Raw genomic sequence first — 8,971 nt, 5'->3', positions numbered from 1 at the left:
GTTTAAAACTTCAAAAACACGTAAAGAAGCCTGTTTTAAGATATATAAAAAATATAAGCCCTACATATTGCTAATTAGCCTTAATACTCTAAAAGCAGAAATGGCTGCCACACCATCACTAGTGACACGGTATGTTCTTTTTTTACCTATTTTTGGCTGCATTTATCTGACAAAAAGTATTCCACGCAGACCAGTATACAAACCAAGTATCTTTCTATCCCCACAGGCAAAATGGTAGCTACACAACTTCTATTTAAAAAGACTGAATTGGCTTAGACACTTATGATGACACTAAAATCAGTAAAAGTGGAAAAAGAAAAAAGTCTAAGATAGATATGTCTTTTATGCTAATATTTTTATCCACACTTGATTCACGCAGACAGTGGATTTGCTTCAACCAAAATGGATGTCTGATGAGCTGCTCATTACACATACTTACAGGACAATTATGGCCACATTCTGTAAATACAGGACTTGTCACCCATTGTTATAGCATGAGTCATTTCTGTATAGCTTTTGAACAACAAGGTCTGTTGTTGTCAATACACTTTAAAGTTGCCTTCCTATAAAAATGCAGCTGTTAACATGTCAATGAGGCTAACTTTTTTTAATGTAATAAGACACATAATGATTAGAAATAAACTTCATAGAAAATTATTGCCTTTATGTACACTGAAAAAATGCAAAAACAACTTTGATATTCTTGCAGTAAGAAACGACAAAAAAAAATATGAGCTCCAACTAGATGGAGAACAATAAAGAAAGCCATGAAAAGGAAAAACGTTGCATTTCCCAGTGAGCTGTGAACCCAAGCTCAGAAGCTTGCTTGTCAATTAACAGCATAAATTATTAGATGATCCATTTACATCAGAGCTTGAAACTTGAATCTGGTAGCTACATCATACAACTTAAAACTTTCTCCACATTTTGTTATGTTAAACCTTTATTCCAAATTGAATAAATTAAATCTGTTTCCTCAAAATACTGTTCTGAAGACACTCAGAGATCTTAGCAACACCCTTTGGGTCGTTGTTCTGCTGAAAACTAAACTGTGCCCCCAGTCTGAGGTCAAGGTCGCTGTGGTGCAAGTTTACATACAGGGTGTCTTTGCACACTGCCATCTTTTTCTCTATCCTGACTGGTCTGCCAGTTACTGCACCAGCAAACCATCTCTATAGCATGATGCTGCCACTACCATGCTTTGCTGTGGCGATGGTATTGGCCTGCTGAGGAGCTGTGCCTGGTTTCCTCCTAGAATCCAAACAAAGGGTTCAATCTTAGTCACATCAGACCAGAGAATTTTACTTTTCTTGGTTTGAGAGTTGAAAGAGCTTATACTGATATTAGTATTCTAATCAAAAGTTAAAAAAAAATTCACTTAGAAGATTTTTTTTCTACTTTAAAGATTGAAATACAGGAATACCAAATCCACTCACTACATATTGTACATTTCTTGCCATCTCAACAATCTTTCAAAATTATGCATGCATGTCTGAATTATTCTAATGTATTAGTTGGTGAAAGAAAGTCAAAATATTTGCTGAGTTAAGTTGAAAAAACTACATCCCATCCAGTCGATGACAATAACTTATACAACTCCAAAACAAATATAAATTCTTTTTCTTTTTACAAATTTTGTAAACTGTTTTAAATTGTGTTTAATATGAATCCACTTACTGTTCTGAAGGAGAGAGGTTTGGGTAAGCACCTCTATAAGAAGGTTATTGCCGTAACACCAGTGTACACACAGTGAATTCCCCCTGAATAGAACTTGCCCGAAGCAACACCTACCGTAGTAAATGGTTATCCATGTGGACTTCCCATCTCATGCTGTTTTGTCTGTGTGTGCAGAAGGTAGCAGCCGGGCCAGGAACCGTATGACACAGAGCAAAGGCTCCATGTCTGCAGGGTGTTCCACGGAGCATGATCATGAAAAGCAGAAACATGAAGAAAACTGCAAAAGGTTGAGCCTCAGAAACGTCTTTCCCCTGCACATCAGTTAATTTCCTCGTTTTCCCTTCGGTTTCACATCACTTTTCTATTATGTTTCGAACATGGTGAAAACGTAATACAAAAAAAGAAATCTAATCATTACACCCTCAAATGAAAAAATGGATAGCTGTGAAAAATGTACGGGAATTGTTATTTTTCACATTCTAATTCCCATCACAAGGAACCGAAAACAAACACATGCTGTATAGCAGATTGGTTTGGTGCTTTTCGCCCCGAGCCATGCAGCACACACTGATATTAGTTTTAAATACAGATTGCAGGCAATAATAGAACAGAAGAGTCCATGCCTGCCACATGGGCCTGGTCTGCAGTGCCTCACTCTGCCGGCTCAGCAAGACAACTTCAATCAAAAAGCACAAATAAAACTAGTTCTTTGGGCTCTGTCAACTATAAACTGTTATTGATCCCAGCAAAATGAAATATGTTCATGTTGATCGATCAAACATATTATCTGTGTTTTCCAGTCTATTACCAGCAAGTGGAAACTCGAGAGGTGTCAGTAAATACAGTTGGGTCACGCCGGGTAGATTCCTTTCAGGCTCTAACGGCTGTAAAAAAAAAAAAAAAAGGTGACCAAACATAAGCACTTATACTTAAAGGCAATGGACCTGCATCATGGCAAAAAGCTAAGAGCCTGGGGTGTGTACTAATGTGAAAAAAAACACTTCTGTTGCACGTTCAAGGTCTAGTGCCACTTCCGTTTGTACTGTATATCTCTTCAGACCTTGCTAATACAACCCCCCCCCCCCCCCGCCCATTTCCACTCCCAACCCTCGCTATCGTCTACATGCGAAAGCCTTCCAGCTGGCATGGAGTGCCTGTTCTTGGCAGGTTGGAGGGAACATGAGAATTAAACCTATATCACCCCCGTAACCAGTTCTCAAATATCAGTGGAGTCCAGCACTTCACCAGGGACCGGTGAAAGGAAAGCATGTCAGTGGAACAAAAACCGTCTTCTGGCAGAGCTCCACTCAACTGTTCTGCTTGCTGCCACTACAGGAGAGAAGTTTTTCATGAAGAATTACTGAACGTGCAAATGATCGCATGGAGGAGGGATTCATGTGGAAGTTGGATAACAAAGTAAAGGATTGGTGCTTCATCTTAGACCCCACTTTTGAGGGCAAATTGCACTTGGAAAATTATAGGAGCAACAATAAAACTTGCTGACTTTATTATTTGAGATTATTTGCTGAAATACAGTTAATCCTATCTAGGGTCAAAATAAAAAGCAAAGTGCCTGACTAGAGTCAACTGTTTCCTTTAAACAAACCATATTAGCACAAGATCTGACCTGCCCACCATGTACTGGACAGCAGTACCTCTCCCCCAGTGACTGCTAGAGACAGAGACCAGAATCTGCAACCTTTCAAGGATTAATACCTAGTCAGAATACTGCAAGTGGGAATTGGTGATTATTGTGAGTTGTTCAATTTGTATTCAAACGTAAGAGCCATGGTTAAAAAAATTGGCTAGAATGGATGGATGGATGGATGGATGGATGGATGGATGGATGGATGGATGGATGGATGGATGGATGGATGGATGGATGGATGGATGGATGGATGGATGGATGGATGGATGGATGGATGGATGGATGGATGGATGGATGGATGGATGGACAACAAAAAAGAAAGGCAGAAAGAGGTTGGTGAAGCTGAATTAGCCTTAAAAAATATATCTATTGATGTTGAGTCTATTAGGCAAGATGCCTCAAATGCATTTCAAGAAAGTGTTGAGTAAAGACTGTGAATATTAGCATATGTGGGGTTTTTTTCCACTTTCCATTTTTAATATAGTTACAAAAAAAACTCCAAATGTTTTCTGTACATTTGTCATTATAAATCTGAGTGAAAAACATTTTTAGATAAGGTTAAATGTTACTAAATATGAAGTTCTGTTGTGGTCCACTCTACATGGTGGAAAAAGGAGTTCAGGAGTTCAACCGTAAAGTTAAACTCCATTTTCTATTATTCTGTTACAGCAATTAAAATAGCAGTATTAACAGCATCAAACACCTAATAGCTTACATATCTGTGTAGAGTATTTGTGTTTAGGAAATAAAGTGTAAAAACTTCTTATCATCTTGAGTAAGTTCCGTCTGGTTATTTATGCTGTGTGAAATTCATACCCTGAACATCACAAAAACAATTTCGGTCTGTCCTTTTACATTTCTGTAGACAAACAGGAGAGTGACAGATTGTCCACAAACCAACAGCAGCCTCATCAGCAGCAGGAACATCCACCTCCACTACAGTGATGGAGCGACTCTGATAGCTCCTTTATTATGGAAAATTATTTTAAACAGCAGAAAACGGCTGAGGCTCATTTTTCTCGTGTTTCTGCCACTATCACTCCAGCTATTGATAAGATGTCTAAATTTATTGCAGAATAATTCTGCGGGAAAAGAGATAAAAGGTTGCTGAATAAAATATGAGGCGAAGGCTGTAAATTGTAGCAATGCATATCATTTCATTCAAATGTAGGACGCAATTACCATCTGCTACACTCATCAGTCCCCTCCTTTATGACTTAATTATATGTTTAATGCTATCAGATCAAGGAAAGGGCAAAACAGATGAATGAGAGAGAAAGAGAAAAGATTCCGCAACAAGACAAAAGGCAGATGAAAAGTAACATAAAGGGATGGAATTGATTTCATTCACCGGGAAATAGAAAAAGTTAATTTAGATACAACGTTCCCTCATCTCCTGCGTCTTTGTTAGATAATAAACGCAGTGTGTCGCCAATAGGTCCCAAAGCAGTCAAACAAAAGAAGTCAAGTTCCTCAAAACTGAAAGTCTTCCTGCTTCCATCTAGGAAGATAGCCTCTTGGTGAATAATTCTGAGTGTTATGTGGTCACTGCAATTTTTCAGCTCATGAAGATCTTAGTCATGTATAGCTTAAGACATCAGGGGGATTTTAATGGTGAATCACAAAAGCGTGAAACTACAGTTTATATCTGCATGTATCATCTTTGTAAAGTCTTGCCTTGATCTGTAAATCTGTCCGTAGTATTCATTTTTTATCCTAGTAATTGTGATTTGTAGCTCACAATTTTCTGCTTTGCTTTTGTGCAACAATATATTCTTGCTTCTGCATGATTCGATTGGCAAAGTGAAAATAAAACTTGACAACACTGAAACTTTTTGTTTGGATGCAAATCATGTACGTCAGTGTGCACAAAGGAAACTGGGGTTGTCCAAATGGCTGTGGGGTAAGAAACCCGCCAGTGGGCATCACAGGTGCCAGCGGGCACTGTCCTAACTGTGTACCTTTGGCCAGATCTCATTACAGGGTGACATTTAGGACCGTAGCCGTCCATGCCAAGTCAGCCCTCTGGATTGAGACAAATTATGTAGTTATTTTTTATGTCAGACATTAAGTCATATCCACTGGGAGCCAAATACGTATCACCTTCATGTCACCTGAAAAAAAAAAAAAAAAGATGAAAGGTGCAGATGTACAGAGTTACACAGATGCTTTGTTCAATCTGATGAAATAACTGGCTTAATGTACAGAACATTTTAAAGATTAAAAAAACATGAATTAGCTATTTATTTTCATTCAAGATTCTTATTTAAGTCTAGAATTAGAGATGCACTAAGAGAAGTTTTTTTTTTCTAATCGATACCAATTTTAATTTGTCCTTCAGGTCAGAGCTGATGTTTCCTATTTTTTTTGTTTGTTTGTTTGTTTGTTTTGTTAGGACAATAACAGTGAAAGGAGAAATAGCACTGTGTAAGGATTTTGGACAATAGTAAAAGTAAATAACTAAATCATCCCCAATTATACCTCAAACTATATGTTTACAATAAAACTGTTTATAAATTAAATTAAAGGAAAATAAACAATATGTATAATATCAACATATTATCAACTTATTATACATATTGTTGGATTTTGCGTTTATAAACATGAAATCCTAGGAGTTTATAGGTTTGCATGAATTTAAGGAATAGGGGAAAAACTATAAAATATCATTTAGTATTTGACTTGATTATCAAGGAGGAAATTAGAGATTTCAATGTCTCTGTTTTTCTTGTTTTTTTCCTTTCCATCAACAAACAGATTTTATTTTCCTCATAGCTCTGCCACTAGGCTCTGTCGTAATTTCCTAGTTATTGTCTTCAAACTTTAAAAAATGTGAAAAATAAGTATTTTAAATTTCTGTAATCAACAATTTATTAAAAATTTAAATGCAAAATCTACAAGATCGTCCCCATAGGCATCAAAGTATACACCCTAACTTCAGCTTTTATGAAACCCAAATGCAAAGTGCATTTAATTATTCACTGTTGGTTCATGTGCTAAAAGACCAAAAATAACAGGAGTTCTTCGTTTCAAAGCCTTTAATGAACAGGACAACATAATTTGATTTTTTCAATATTTAACCTGCCAAACGCCATTCACAGTCAATCAGGGGAAATTGGAAGATTCTGATTTCTGTATACAATTGTTATTGTTGTCCATGTGTGCTTTTAGCCCTGTGTACAGTGCATATAAAGAGAACCTTGAGCAAATTACTGTGCTGTTTCTCTATTTTCTTTCTCTGAGCATTGGCAAACACTGTTTTGGTTTTATAATTATATGCCAATAGACACTATAATGATTCCTATAACAGGTCCCTGTGGGTTTAAATAAAAAACAGAACAAAAATTAGAATGAGTGAAAATAATAATCTTAAATTTGCTAAATGCAGCAGTAAAGAACAATAAGGATTCATAAAACATCCTGGATGTAACCACTGGGGCTTCATGCAATATTATGAAACAATGCACCTGCACCCCTGTTATATAATCACAGATAGTTTGATGCAAAACCTGAACCCAGACAGAAATACAACGATATCAGGTAATTTACAGATGTTGTGGATTGATTTAAATTCCACATTTTCATTTTAAATAGCATGAATGCTTTCGCAAAAAAATTGTATGATCTTTTAATCCTTCTTACTTATTCTTTCTATAACTTAAAGATTTTCCTTTGTGTTAGATGTTATTATATGAACAGAGCTAAAGCGCCATCTTGTGGACAAGCGCTACTATATCAACGCTTAGTCCAAACAGGTTTTACCTCATTACAAATCAAAGCTGAAGGAATGCATGGGATTTTAAAGAGGGCGTCAAATAACATAATAATAATAAAAATATAGCAGAAATTAATTAGGTGAATATATTAGTGGGTAAAATAATTAAGTGTGGAAAAAAAATGTGAAGCAATCAGTAAAGATTTTATAGGTCTCTTGTTTTCTGAAGAAGAGTAATAATATGAGGATGTAATTATTATATCTAATAGCTACAATTAACCAGCATCACTAAGTGGGAAACTAGCAGAGACCGCATGCAATGAATCCAATGTGTTTGGATGTTTTCCTTTATTGGTTAAATTGCAATAATTGTTCTTTGTGTGAAGCTTCTAAACGTGCCGCATATTTTCTAGCCCAACTTCAGCACATAACGGAAAGAAATCAGAATTTAATTGCGCAAAGGTCTCACTGATGGGGACCATCTGTCAAAACAAGCTGCACATCCACTAATTCTAATCACAATTAATTAAACGGCTAACAAATTACATACATCACAGTTAATACAGGGTGGGCGACTAACCTCAGGAAGTGTTATGAAACAAATTAGTATTAACAATGAAAGAAAATTACATCACATAACTAAATATTACACTCGTTTCCGCAAGCCATATTTCTTAATGAATTCCCTAATTAATTTAATTCGCACAATGTGCATAATTTGGTGCTGAAATGTCAGTGGGTCAGACCAAACCATATTGTTGCGAGCCGGCTGTTTCTACGTGCGCCATATTAGCACAACATGACCTCTATGTAAATTGCACCGACCGAATGATGTAATTTTAATTAGCATGTCCCAAAGATATCATGTTACTACATTCAACTCATTTTTACACATCCTACTATCAACAGAATGTATGCATGGGATTTCATTTTGAGTTATTATTTTTGATTGCAGAGCTCATGATAGTTTTTAATGCACCTTTTATTAACTTTTTTTAGCCAAGATGACTCACTGATAGCTGAAAGTTGAAGCTGGGAGCAGTTAGCATGACAGAGCCTGTTAGGCAAGCATTTACATGCAAATCACTACGGTATTTTAAATACAAGAAGGGATTTCCTCTAACAACATTTTAAACACTCATCCCAAATAGTCAATCTGTTGCTCTGAGGTCAACAATCACAATTAAACCTTTCAGTAATAACTTAGTTGAACAATAATCACTCAGTAAGTTTTAAAACCTCATCTCATTGGTACCCATAGCTTGATTAATGGTTGTAAGATGTTAAAAAAAATTGGGAGTAAGACAAGAGTTGATATTAGAATCGTCCTTACTACTTAAATTACCAAAATAAAACGTTACCAAAAACATTCCTCACAGCCATTTTTTTACACTTGTTTTGCATGTACTGGTTTGTTTCACTCATTTATCTTTTAATGTATAATCCCTATGAAAGGAGCCTGGTGTTCATTCTAATGTCACCTCGATATTAGCCTGTGTTTCCAACACAAACACTCCATTCAGTTTTCTGTATAAAAAACCCCCAGCCAAATCTACCATATTATACCACGAAGAGTGTGAATGCTGAAATCAGTGAATAAATGAATAAATTGACCAGGAAGCCTGTGGGTACGTTACAGGGCTTGGGGGCTATCCTGAGGCCAATCATTTAGCTAACACGCTAATGAAAGTGTGTGTAGTGTGGTTAAGGGCAGGCACCATGGGAGGTACCACTCCCCTCCCTCCTCATGTTGGGGACTATTAATAGGCTGGATGGAGCCACTGGTTCTCCCAAGAGAGGCCTGTTGATGAAGAGGAAAACCTGTCGTTGCCTCCACTAATCACTGCCTAATGGCTGCAGTAACACAGGTTTTACTAATGGGACTCTACGTGGGAATCTGCACAATGCAGAACTGGTGTAGTCACAGAATC

General features: G+C 36.7%; 1 long non-coding RNA gene across 1 annotated transcript; it reads right to left on the bottom strand.

Moving 5' to 3' along the window:
* Positions 1 to 336: 336 nt before the first annotated feature.
* Positions 337 to 5,433, bottom strand: LOC106923800 (uncharacterized). Its single transcript, XR_015761655.1, has 2 exons — positions 1,792 to 5,433; positions 337 to 1,251 (listed from the first exon to the last, which is right to left on the bottom strand). It is a non-coding gene; the product is annotated as an uncharacterized LOC106923800 (long non-coding RNA).
* Between the last annotated feature and the right edge of the window lie 3,538 nt (positions 5,434 to 8,971).

The sequence above is a fragment of the Poecilia mexicana genome, unplaced genomic scaffold (genome assembly GCF_051168715.1).
Source record: "Poecilia mexicana isolate PSO_F unplaced genomic scaffold, ASM5116871v1 scaffold_2, whole genome shotgun sequence".
Classification (NCBI taxonomy): domain Eukaryota; kingdom Metazoa; phylum Chordata; class Actinopteri; order Cyprinodontiformes; family Poeciliidae; genus Poecilia; species Poecilia mexicana.
The sequence above is the reverse complement of the archived record's forward strand: the minus strand, read 5'-3'. Positions and strand labels throughout refer to the sequence as shown.